The sequence below is a fragment of the Periplaneta americana genome, chromosome 15, assembly GCF_040183065.1.
Source record: "Periplaneta americana isolate PAMFEO1 chromosome 15, P.americana_PAMFEO1_priV1, whole genome shotgun sequence".
Lineage (NCBI taxonomy): Eukaryota > Metazoa > Arthropoda > Insecta > Blattodea > Blattidae > Periplaneta > Periplaneta americana.
In genome coordinates, this window is record NC_091131.1 from 90,669,536 (window position 1) to 90,684,376 (window position 14,841).

Sequence of the window (14,841 nt, forward strand, 5' to 3'; positions counted from 1 at the left end):
CCCCTTATTCGCCTTGTCTTTTCCTTATTCTTCTGTTTCCCCTTCTTCTTTTTCTTCTTCTTCTTCTTCTTCTTCTTCTTCTTCTTCTCTTGTCTTCCCTTGTTCTCATTGTATTCTCCTTGTCCTCCCCATCTTCCCCTTGTTCTCATTGTATTCTCCTTATGCTCACTGTAATGCCCTCGTTCTTCTTATCATCTCCATATGCTCCCTGTACTCCCTTGTCCTCTTTGTCTTCCCTTTATTTGCCTTGTCTTTTCCTTATTCTCCTTGTTTCCCCTTCTTCTTTTTCTTCTTCTTCTTCTTCTTCTTCTTCTTCTTCTCTTGTCTTCCCTTGTTCTCATTGTATTTTCCTTGTCCTCCCCATCTTCCCTTTCTTCTCCTTGTTATTTTCTTATGCTCACTGTAATGCCCTCGTTCTCCTTATCATCTCCATATGCTCCCTGTACTCCCTTGTCCTCTTTGTCTTCCCCTTATTCGCCTTGTCTTTTCCTTATTCTCCCTGTTTCCCCTTCTTCTTCTTCTTCTTCTTTTTCTTCTTCCTCTTCTCTTGTCTTCCCTTGTTCTCATTGTATTTTCCTTGTCCTCCCCATCTTCCCTTTCTTCTCCTTGTTATTTTCTTATGCTCACTGTAATGCCCTCGTTCTTCTTATCATCTCCATATGCTCCCTGTACTCCCTTGTCCTCTTTGTCTTCCCCTTATTCGCCTTGTCTTTTCCTTATTCTCCCTGTTTCCCCTTCTTCTTTTTCTTCTTCTTCTCTTGTCTTCCCTTGTTCTCATTGTATTTTCCTTGTCCTCCCCATCTTCCCCTTGTTCTCATTGTATTCTCCTTATGCTCACTGTAATGCCCTCGTTCTCCTTATCATCTCCATATGCTCCCTGTACTCCCTTGTCCTCTTTGTCTTCTCCTTATTCGCCTTGTCTTTTCCTTATTCTCCTTGTTTTCCCCTTATTCTACTTCTCTTGTCTTCCCCTTGTTCTCATTGTATTCTCCTTGTCCTCTCCATCTTCCCTTTCTTCTCCTTGTATTTACCTTATGCTCACTGTAATGCCCTCGTTCTCCTTATCATCTCCTTATGCTCCCTGTTCTCCCCTTGTCCTCCTTGTCTTCCCCTTGTTATCTTTCAATTCCTGTTGTCCTTGTATTTCCTAGTTCTCATTCTATTCTGTTTGTTCTCGTTATCTTCCCGTTGTTCTCCTTGTATCCGCCGGTATTCCTGGTAGCCTATTACCCTTGTTTTCCTCTTGTTTACCTTGTCCCCTTGTTCTTCTTATATTCTCCGGAACTTACAATATAATCGAGTCTGTTACGTCACTGTGTACAGCCCTGAAATCGCTACATCAATCGCTTTCTAGCCGTAGAAGGCTGCTACGACGTCCTCGCCGACTATTTCAACAGAAGCGGGAACGTCGCCTTTGTGGACTTCAAGCCGCAAAAAATATTCCTTTGTCATTTCTTCGAAAAACGCTTCATCTGTGTAATAACGTACAAAATTAACTGTTTTTTTACAGTGTGACATTTTCGGCTTGTTCTTCGTGTTATCTTACCACTCATATGTCTCAATACCCAAATGTTTTACCATAAATGGGATACAAACTTAAGACACAAATTATTATTATTATTTATTTTGGCTCAACCGTTGTTCAACTATCAAAATGACACTTGACTTTGTGGTCACTTAACCTAAATATTCTGTTCGTAAAATTAATACAGTTATATCCCTTTCACTTTGTATAATTCCATTGAATCTCTAAAGTGCCCTGATTTGTCAAATAATGGTTTCGAGTAATGCATCTGTCGATTTTCTATTGTTAAAGAGTAGAATTGTATCGTTCTTAACTTGTCAGTGAACTAGTTATACGTAGACAAATATACTGTAATTTTTTCTTTTTGCGAAAGCATCTAAAGGCTGATTCACAATAAACCGGGAATGAAAACAACGAGATCGAGAACGGAAATAATGTTAAAATAAATGTATTTAAATATGAGCATTCACAATAGTTAATTGTGAATGCTCCCATTTAAATACATTTATTTTAACGTTATTTCCGTTTTCGTTCTCGTTGTCGTTTCCGTTCCCGGTTTATTGTGAACCAGCCTTAAGTATTAACAATGTTGAAATAAGTATTAGCCTTTGAACTCATAGTGCATACCTACTGTTAACAGATGAATTGTCTATATTACAAAATTTTTATGAAGTATATAACATTGCTACTGGTGTTTCTTTTTATAGAACCAAAAAAGGTCAACGCCAACACAAATGGGTTTTATTGTATTTAAAATGGTTTGCGCTTCTCTTTTAGTCGTTATCGACGAACACACTTGATTCCCCATGGAGTATTGTTGTATCATTTAGTGAGGTCAGCAACACGTGGTCGTGCTCTGTTATTGATTTCCACACCCTTCAGTATTGGCATATTAATATTGCAGTAAATAAATAATTCTACGTTATCCAATACACAGTTCGTGAAATATGTCGAGTATTTATTTATTTAAAAATGGTAACAAACAGAATGGTAAAAAATTTCCTTTTTAATACAGAATTCTAAATTTATATTTCTCCCAAACAAATATTTTGATTTAAGCCTTGTTCTTTTCGTATTGTAGTGGTTGCCCTACTTATTCATGCTCTTTTATTTTCCCTTCTTCCATATTTTATTTCTCTCCTTATAACTTCATTTTCCTCTGATTCATTTTATTTTCTTTGTTTCCTACTCTCTAACTTCAATTGTTAATATAAATATGTCGGTATTTCTGCACGTTGTTTCTTTTTTGTGTCTCTTATTGTATATTTATTCAATTTTGAAAGGAGAGGAACGAAGTATTTCTTGAAGTTGTTTCTTTTTGTCTGTCTACCATTTTTTTCTTCTTTATCTATAAGTATTAGGTCTATGTCCTGTTCGTCTCAAAGATGATATTATCATCTAACCAGCTGGTTCTTGGTCTATCGATATTTCTTATCCCAACCAATGTGTAATTAAAAATTTCTTGGATAACCTGTTTTTCATTCTTTGTAAGATGAGAATATTCATTCAGTTTTTCGTTTTGAATTTTTTTCTGTCAGGTTGAAAATATATCATTGCTAACGAATACCGTATATTAGCGCGTAATTCCCTCTCTCGTTTCCTGAAATTTGTAGTCTAACAACACCGGGAAGAGGATCATACAAGTATATTTTTTGAAGGGCTAGATAAAGTATTCTAAGTCTTTGTAAACGAAAACTTAATCAATATAAACTTAAATATAATTTATTTATTGCATTTCATTTTGAATGTTTACCCTAAGTTGCGGATTTTTTTATCTGACGGGAAAAGTGAGGTGCATTGAAGAAAAACATGTAAGTACACAAGACAAAAATAATATAAAAATCATTAAATTACTACCTGTATCTTAAAAATTGTACCGTACCTCTTTCGAACATAAATGAGTTACATACCTAAGTTCCTTGACACAGTTGAATACACCTTGTTGACCCACAAACGGTCATGTTTTCTCCCTCTCCCTTCCCTCCATTGTGTTGCCATCACTTTCATCGTTATCAATAAACACATTGATCCGTAGTATCACTGTTTTCACACACATCTGATTCAGACAACAGATCTTGTTAATTTTCGTTATTTCACAGCATGTCATCCTTGGACCCATCAATAATACAGGAAATTCTAATTTTTTTACTTTTTCTTAATCATTTCCTCATGATCATTCCCCATGCTTGGATTATCTACTTACACATTGTAGGAATAGATGTCTTTTAACGGTACTTGTAGTAGAGTTACTAAGAGAAACAAAAGTTGAAAGAGTGAAACCTGTTTCTTGGCGAATGCCCAGCACATACATACATACGTTGTACATACATACATACACACATACATACATACACACATACATACATACATACATACATACATACATACATACATACATACATACATACATACATACATACATACATACATGACAAACGTACAACACTTATACACGATATTTATTGTCGTTATTCCTGCAATAACTCCTGTGTGCTAAATGTAACATTTTTCAGTAGGAAGAATAACACATTTAGGTCTATTGATCCTATGGCAGCCGTACATAGGAGACTGTGAATTCTTAAATTTTCGAAACAAAGAGATTTTATTATTTGTTGTATTACTATTTAAGTTATTAGAGCAAAAATCTGAAAATCGATGAATATGTCACATAGGAGTTATTGTAGGAAGAACGACGATACGGTCTGTATAAAAAACATCATCTTGGAATATTTTATTTACAATTTCCGATATTATTAGTATAGTAAAATACCACTATAACGAAATCCTTGGGATCTCTGAAATTGCTCTGTTGTAGTGAAATTTCGTATTCGGTTGAGAAACTTCTGTCATCCGGCCTTCTAAAAAAAAAAAAAGAAAAGAAAAAAAAAAATTGAAAGTTAGAAAATATATATATATATATATATATATATATATATATATATATATATATATATATATATATAAAATACTGGTTGTTCTGTTTGGTTGTGAAACTTGAACTCTCATTTTGAGAGAGGGACAGAGACAAGAGAGTGGGTACAGAAATAAAAAAAACACGATATTCAGAGACATCTGCATCACAGTAGACATAACCTACTATATTATACATTTACTGACTACGTGGCCAATATGCTATTGCAATATTATTACTCGTATAATGTAAAATATGTCCCTACTTGCTGAAGAATTGTACCTTAAGGCCTATATTTAAAATATTCTTTGTTAGGAAAATAAATTTTTTTCGGCAAGGAAGCGAAATTTTTATTTCGTTAGAGTGATTTGTTTCATAAAAGGACATTTTTGAATTGAAATATTTTAACATTAAATTTTATATGGAAAAAGGCAGGGGACAGAAAATAATTTCGTACTATTGAATATTTCATTATGCTGGCATTCGTTATAAAGACATTTTAATGTATATTTATTTTGATGTCACAGGTTTTTTAGTTGGTTATTTAAAGACGCCGTATCAACTACTAGATTAATTAGCGTCGATGAGATTGGTGATAGCGAGATGGTATTTGACGAGATGATGCCGAAGATTCGCCATAGATTACCTGAAATTCGCCTTACGGTTGGAGAAAACCTCGGAAAAACACAACTAAGTAATCAACCCAAGCGGGAATCGAACCCACTCCCGAACGCAACTTCGGATCAGCCGACTAAGCTACGGCGGTGGTTTTCACAGCTGTCTATATTGCTTCAAGCAATGAACATAAACCGTATTGATTACATGGTCAGTGTATTATACTGTTTTCATTACTATTAATTATCACAGTGTATATTGAGACAAAATAGCCACACCGCTGAATATTTCAAAGAAATTTATTGATCTGTGAAAATCTTAAAAATCCTGTCTCTTAATATATGCAATTGTTGTCTGAGACATTGTGCTCATGTGCACATTCTTTGTTTTCAATGTTGTGTGTATGTAATTCATCGCTAAATTAAATTGGATTTTGAACTGCTTGTTGCGTAGCGCCGTAGGGATACCAATTGGAAGATGTCAAAGAAGGACGTTTGTAAATCAGTTTTCAATGACCTGACCCGAGTCACTGAGCAGAGAATGCTTATAAAAACAGTAGAACTCAAAGCGGTTGTTAGTTGGTTGGTAGCAAGCAATAAAGGAAAGAATTTACACACATTGTGAATCGCTAGCTGCAAATTCAATTCTGTTTAAAGCTGGAGAGTGGCATAAGTCTGTACCTGCTTATTGCGTCGTATTCAATGCGTGATGAATGGTGTAGGAATCGTTAACTGAAACGGCACTTAGTACATTTCACAAATTGCTAATTCAATTGATCACTTAGACAAATAGATTGAAGAGACATCATAGTCTCTACAAAGGGCCGTAGTGTTTTTACTCGTATTCCAGTTGTAGGCTGGTTTACTGGGAAACACATAAGGTGGGTGGTGATAGGGTCAGAGGGTTTCGAGGGGTAAGGGGAAACTCAGGCATACATGTTGTATTCCCGTGGCTACAAGGGGGTAAGTGGGAGGGGGATGGAGGTTGACCACAATGGCTTTTACCCTTTACTGTCAGAGAGAATCAACAAAAGCATTCCTGGTTTAGCTTTCTCAAATAACAGTCTGGGACACACAGACTGTGGCAGTAGGATTGTATGTGGTGCAGGTTCTTTGATTTTTTTCTCTCCCCCCTCTCTTTCCAGTCCCTCCGGTTCTCCGTTTTAGTATTGTTGTGTTACTGTAGGCTTGCCCAATGCAATTTACTGCCTGATTTTCTGCTTCCTAGGTGGATTCGTTTCAACAGGAATACAACACATTCTACTAACACATAGACACAAACCAGGTCTGTATTTCTGGGGGTTAAAGTAACCAATAGGAATGTCTTTATTAGGAATTTTAATTGAGGTACAGCCAGTTGGAATTCCTTTATTAAGATTGTAATGGGGATACGGATGACTGCAGACATGGGATAACAAAACAGTGCTGGTGGTTTTGGCTTTCGGGCTTACGTGTTCTTCAGCGTTTGGCTTTCACATTATTAGCAGATAATTGTGGAACAGGCAGCTCCTCTGTGACCTGCGGTGACAAACTGTATCATTACAACTTGCTGTCTACATAGTTCGTCGTATTAACCTTTATGCCTAAAACTTAATTCTCACTTTTCTAAAGATAACATATTGCATATTGCCTGCATATTTTCTGTAATATGACAGCAAATACTTCGTTCAATTACTGCGCCTCAAAGGAGATGTAGCATAAATCTGATGTATATTAATATAATATGTATAGTCATTCTTTAATATATTAAGAATTCCTCCTCATTTATCTTCATATTATTCTTTCTTTTCCTTTTCTTGAACATTAGTAATTAATGAATAAATTAATTAATGAACATTTTTAACTGCTATTTAATACGAGAAAAATTCGTACCGGCACCGGGAATCGAACCCAGGATCTCTCAGCTCTGCGCGCTGCTGAGCGCTCTTTCCAACTGAGCTAAGCCGGGACACTATCCACGGCGCCGGCCGAACCCCCCTCGTAATGCCGGCCGGCGCCATAGATCGTGTCCCGGCATAGCTTAGTTGGAAAGAGCGCTCAGCGCGCAGAGCTGAGAGATCCTGGGTTCGATTCCCGGTGCCGGTACCAATTTTTCTCGTATTAAATAGTAACAATACATATTGGCTACTTCATAGTAGCCGTGTAATATTCAATGAGGTGGGCGAGACCTCATACAAAATGAATATGTGATGTATTAACTGTTAGCAGTTGTCACAAACTGATGTTGAATATGGCCACAAAGTCATTTAAATATGCGCTGCTGCATATATGTCTTGTATCGTCTCAAATGCAGGTAGTAAGGCCGTAAAAAGCATTACGAGGGGGGTTCGGCCGGCGCCGTGGATCGTGTCCCGGCATAGCTCAGTTGGAAAGAGCGCTCAGTGCGCAGAGATGAGAGGTCCTGGGTTCGATTCCCGGTGCCGGTACGAATTTTTCTCGTATTAAATAGTAACAATACATATTGGCTACTTCATAGTAGCCGTGTAATATTCAGTGAGGTGGACGAGACCTCATATAACATGAATATGTGATGTATTTTTAACTACGTAGGGTGTATTCGAAAATGTGTAACTTAGAGAGATACTGAAAATGGTAGCGCAGACTCGGCTAATTTCGTTGATACTAATGTTTTAGTGTAAAAATAACATTTGAATAAAAAAATATATTAGTGTTTTAAATGTACGTACGTTATTAGATTTCAGGAAATTACATATAAGCATTTTACCTCAATATAAATAAACAAAAACAAATTAGTACTCTAGTAGGGTTCGTATAATTTCGTGATAGTACAAGGGTATTTTCGTGATAGTCCTTAAATTAAAAATATTTGGGCATATTCAGACAAACTTTAAATTTCTTAGTCAGATTCATACCTAAAACCCAAATAATTAAAGTTCTTTCTGTATTTTGAAAGATATTGATGATAAAATTATGTATCATTGATCACAACTGACAGATTGAATCTATCTTTCACCATGCTTATCGTTCTCGAAATTTCCTGAGCAAGATCCACACAAAAATCATTAGGCTTATCATTCGGCTTTTCTTTAAGCACAGATCTTCTTTGTTTGGCTCCTGAAGATGATGCTGTTTCTTTATTTACCTCTTTTAACTCACTTGAGAGACTGGAAATGTCATTCTCCTTGACTGCTGCTTTGATTCCTTCTAATCCTCATCGAACTTGCCAAGGAAAAGACGAGGTTCTGTACGGAAGTTTTCCTTTCTTTTAGATACAATCAATTGCCTCTTTCATATAATTTATATTGTACAGTACAGGGACATCATTTTATTTTTACTAAGATTTTTAATATTAACCTGGCTATACCTTTGGATTAACGATTGAGAACTGGAAATACCATTTGCTACCCTTTTCCACAACTGCAGTTCGATGATAATGGCGTAAAATACAAGCAAATCAGTTTACTAGGTACAGGAGGGGAAAAAAAGTAGTTCATTCATTTACGTAAACTAGGAAATATCACGATTTTGAGTTTGATAATTTTCATTAAGTTTTTGTTTAATCAAAATACAGTGCTGTATTAGCAATAAGTGTTTTTACTCACGAACAGAGTTATCCATGCGAACGTATTTATCATGCGGTGTATATTATACTGTATATTTCATGCACTTGATAATTTTTTAAGCTGGGAATGTTTTTACACTATAGAAAAAAAAAATAAAAAATGACCTCGTGAAATGAGAAGAACGCTAAGAAAACAACCTCCCAAGATAAGGCTGTGTTACATAATCAATGCATTGATAAGTTCATATTTTTCTTCAAGAAGTATACAATATCAGTACTTACCATTCAAAACAATTTGGACCACAAAACACCAAAAAACGTTTCTTATAACAAAGGAAATTGGATGGTGTATTCACTCACAAATTCAAAGCTATATATATCTCACAACTCTTCAAGTACAATGTAGTTTCCAAAAAAATTCGCTCACGTCACTGAAAGAGAGCAGTGAACAAAATCTAGGTTAGCCTATAGTACATCTTCTGCCATTGACACTACACCATCTAAATTCCATTTGTCGCTGGTATAATTTCGTGATAAATTTAAATATAAATATCACGAAATTAGCCGAGTTTGCCCTATTATAAATATGCGAATAGCGTGGTATTTCGTTATCGTTTCAAATACAGAAAATCTACGACAAGTTCTGTTTAACTCTTGAGAGGTGTGCACATGTAGCCATAATTATACATTTGGTCGTAGCTATTTCTTGCTCCATCACAGTATGTAGTCCGCATAATTTTCCCTTTTATCTTATCTCAGACCTGTCTAATATTTTCTTACATACGAATGTAGGCTACTTAGCCTTGTTTTTTTTCGCATGCATTAGTAAAATTATTTGGTACAACACTATATTCTTTCTTTTATTTTCGTGCTGTTCCCTACAATCTACTGTATTTAAAATGACAAGAAACATAATAACTTTTATTTTGCACTCCTTTCCCAGGTGTATGTAATTGTAACAATTTTCCTACCCAATATTTGAAAGCCATTACCAATTATTTTTTGTCTTATTTTCAGTCTTATAACACAAATATCCTTTAGTTTACACAGTATTGTATGTTAACTTCAAGTTTTTACACTCGTTATATCAATTAATAAACATCTTATATGCATATCCTAAATTTCATAATTGAAACAATGTAGGACTACTTAGTGTATCGCAGAATATAATCTTATTTGCTACGTATACTCAGACTGCTCTTACACGTTCTTCTTATATAATACAACTTTAATTTATGAAGCAATAGACATGGTGATAATTCGCAATTAAGAGTAAGGTATGAATGTGAGAATGTTTGCGTCAGGCGCCTGAAGCCAAAGATCAATTTTCGCGTGATGAATTACTTTAAAATATTGATTTGATACTATTTAAAGCTCTCGGTTTTATTATTGATTTATTGATCTAAAGTGATTATATAACGACTATTTTTTTTCGAATAGGAAAAAACAGGAACAAATGCAATTTAAAAAAACACTTACGAATAACTACAGTATTAAAACAATCAGCTGATGCTGCTGCTACTACATCTGCTATATCAGAGATGACTTTTATCTTCAACTTATTCACCACCATTATAATAATAACATCACCAAAATAATCATATCATCAATCATTAACTCCGTCATAGTTTTCATCGCCATATTTATAACAACACCACATGCATTATGATAATCATCAAACTACCACCAGCACACCTCGTCATAATCATAACATTACCACCGGGACACCTTTTCATAGTCATCATATTACCGCCAGTACACGGTACACAGTACACATTGTCATAATCGTCATACTACCGCCAGTACACAGTATATCTCGTCATAATCATAACACTACCACCGGCACAGATTTTCATAGTCATCATATTACCGCCAGTATACAGTACACCTTGTCATAATCATCATACTACTGCCAGTAAACAGCACACCTCGTCATAATCATCATATTACCGCCAGTACACAGTACACCTCGTCATAATCATAGTACTACCACCGGCACACCTTTTCATAGTCATCATATTACCGCCAGTACACAGCACACCTTGTCATAATCATAACACTACCACCGGCACACCTTTTCATAGTCATATTACCGCCAGTATACAGTACACCTTGTCATAATCATCATACTACTGCCAGTAAACAGCACACCTCGTCATAATCATCATATTACCGCCGGTACACAGTACACCTCGTCATAATCATAATACTACCACCGGCACACCTTTTCATAGTCATCATATTACCGCCAGTACACAGCACACCTTGTCATAATCATCTTAATACCGCCAGTACACAGCACACCTTGTCATAATCATCATACTACCGCCAGTACACAGCACACCTTTTCATTATCATTATACTACCGCCAGTAAACAGCACATTTCTTCATAATCATCATACTAGCGCCAATACACAGCATACCTTGTCATAATCACCATACTACTGCCATTACACAGCACACCTCATCACAATAATCACACTAACACCAATAAACTCCCTCATAACCATCACACTACCACCAGAGCACACCTTGCCATAATCGTTAGGCCTAAATTACCACCATAGCACCATATATCGTAGTAATCTATAATTATCACACTACCACCAGAGCAGCCTTGTTATAATCATTACATTACCAACAAAGCACCACATCTCGTCATAATCCACTCATCATCATCAGATAACACCTCGTCATGATCGTTACATAACCACCAGTGCAACACACCTTGTCATAATCCATAATCAGCATACTACGACCAGAGCACACCTAGTTATAGTCATTACATTACTACCAGAGCACCACATCTCATCATAATCCACTCATCATCATCATCATCAGATAACACCTTGTCATGATCGTTACATAACCACCAGTGCAACACACCTTGTCATAATCCATAATCAACATACTACCACCAGAGCACACCTAGTCATAATCATTACATTACTACCAGAGCACCACATCTCGTCATAATCCACAATCAGCACACTATCACCAGAGCACACCTAGTTATAATCATTACACTACCATCAGAGCACCACATCTCGTCATGATCCATAATCAACACACTACCACCAGAGCACACCTATTCATAATCATTGCATTAGCACCAGAGCACCACATCTCGTCATAATCCACTCATCACCAGATAACACCTCGTCATGATCGTTACATAACCACCAGTGTAACACACCTTGTCATAATCCATAATCAGCATACTACCACCAGAGCACACCTAGACATAATTATTACATTACTACCAGAGCACCACATCTCGTCATAATCCACAATCAGCACATTACCACCAGAGCACACCTAGTTATAATCATTACATTACTACCATAGCACCACATCTCGTCATAATCCACAATCAGCACACTATCACCAGAGCACACCTAGTCATAATCATTACATTACTACCAGAACACCACATTTCGTCATAATCCACAATCAGCACACTAACACCAGAGCACAACTTGTCATTACATTACTACCAGAGCACCATATCTCGTCATAATCCACAATCAGCACACTACCACCAGAGCACACTAAATCATACTCATTACATTATCACCAGGCACCACACATCGTCATAATTCATAATTACCACCAACCTCACCTTGCCATAATAGTCACTCTGTCATCAACACACCTCTTCATAATGACCACATAATCATTGTCACATAATCATCATACTACTAACTAGCACACCTCGTCATAACGGTCATATTATCACTAGCACACCAGATCGTAATCATCACATAATCATCAGCACATCACATGATCATCAGACGAATATAAGAATTTTATTATAATCATTCACTACCAATAAATTAGTTATGTTACGTGTATTACATCACCACCACTACGATGGTTATTCCAGCATAATCATTATCTTAGTTATTACCAGACATCGGATTCTAGGGCAAATGCCTATTTTGTTTCTTTAGGAGAAAAGTAAAAATAATTATTAATATTTGTGTTTCATGGAAATTGAAAGGTATTCAAAGAGTTTTATAGTGCCCTAAAATGCCCTAAAACGGTTATTAGAGCCTAATTTGTTAATATTCGCCTAAAAATGCCTAACTCACAGTAAAGTTTCGCATTTTACTCTTACTTTTTATAATTTATACATGCATTCACTGCGAAATTTAAGGCATTTAAAAAGTGGAAAGTTTGCTTCACACCGGCCATGAAACCACTGATAAAGGAAACAAAATGTTTTGAATCTCACGACACTCGCAATAGATTTCACCGAATTTAACATGTTTGGAGGCATAAATGCCGACAAAGAACCAACCTTAGTTTTGAAGCAGGCAACAATCACAACATGTGCTGCTACCGATTCAGAGATATACTATACTATAAAAATGACTGTTTTCGGTCTGAAACCGATTAGCTGTACTGCCCTTCAGAGTGTCATAAAATCACAATTTTTGGAGAAAGAGTGTTTTTGAAATATTTATGAAAAGTCGTAAAACTGCGAATTAGTAGGGTAAACCGTTACAAAATATTTAAAAGAATGGCCCTCCTAGTGTTAACACTACCAGGAAATGCAACAATGGTGGAACTTTGTATTTTTGTCCAATTGAATCTCAATAACAACGGTTCATTTGAATGCTCGTTAACAGTTGCTCTTTCCCTCACCTTATTTGTGTTGAGAAGTTTTGATCGGTAGGACGTTTTCCTGTGAAGTTTAACGCGATAATGCCGAAAAATATAAGTGCAAAATCTACATTGATCCGGCAATGGCTAACAGAATATTCAGAATTCACTTATGATGGAAAAATAATATTCTGCAAGATTTGTAGCAAACAGGTATGTAACAATAGTTGAAATATATAAATTCTATTAATTTTAATGAGTAGGCCTATAATATTTATACATTGACTGAGCTATCCTGAGGTATAATTCTTTTTAAGACCACTACACTTTAACCTTTTAAATTCCGATAGTTAAAGTATTTGCAGGTCATTAAAATTTTGATTGTTCGAACCCACTAACTTTGTGATAGAAATACGGCAATACAACAATTAGGATTTTATTTTAATTCAGTTTACTTTACATTTTTAGATTTCACAAGAAAAGAAGTGCCACGTAAAGCAGCATGTGCAAGGAGCGGCTCATAAGGCTAAAGCTCAGCAGAAAAATCAACTGCAACAAACTTTACTAACACAGCCTACTTCATCCAATCTCAGCAGCAATTTCTATGCTGATTTAACCAGAGCGTTTGTTGCTGCTAACATTCCCTGGAATGCAATTGAAAATCCGGTTTTAAGACAGTTTTTACAAAAATACTGCAAACAAAATATCCCATCTGAGTCGACCCTAAGAAAAAATTACTTAGACAGAATATACAATGAAACTTTAGCTTCCATTCGGGAGGATATAGGTGATTCTTACATATGGGTCTCTGTGGATGAAACCTCAGATCCTATGAATAGGTATATAGCAAATATGGTAGTAGGAAAACTTAGTCCTGATGGACCTTCGATTCCACACCTCGTATGTGTTAAGGAACTTTCGAAAGTGAATAGCCAAGCCATTGCTTATTTTGTAAATAAAGGCCTACAGTCTTTATACTCAGGTAATATAGACGATTCTAAAGTTCTGTTGTTTTGTACTGATGCTGCCTCATACATGGTTGCTGCAGCTCCACTTCTTAAAACATTTTATCCTAACCTCACGCATGTAACCTGTCTAGCACATGGCCTTCACAGGGTTTCTGAAACAATCCGGAATGAATTTCCTCTTGTCAATTCGTTTATTTCTAACACACAAAAAAAAATGTTTTTGTAAAGCCCCATCCAGGATTTCAATATTCAGAGAGAACTTTCCAGATATCCCACTCCCACCTCAGCCGGTTGTTACACGATGGGGAACCTGGATTCAGTCAGTGGTGTATTATTCTAAGTATTTTAAAGAAGTGGTCACAGTTATTGATAAATTACCTGAAACTGATAGTGCAGCGTGTGTGAAAGCAGTGAAAGATTGTCTGAATGACTCACGAGTGAAAAACGATATTGCCTACATAACATCAAATTTTTCTTTCATACCTGCAAGCATTGAACAATTAGAACGTGAAAAACAATCTCTTTGTAGCCAAATAGCAATAGTAAAGGAAGCTCAAGTGAACATACATTCTGCTTTGGGCGAAACTGGGAAAAAAGTTAAAAATAAGTGGGACAACGTATTAAATAAGAATGTAGGATTTTCATTGTTGGAAAAAGTATCAAGAGTGATATCGGGGGAAAGTGTAAATGT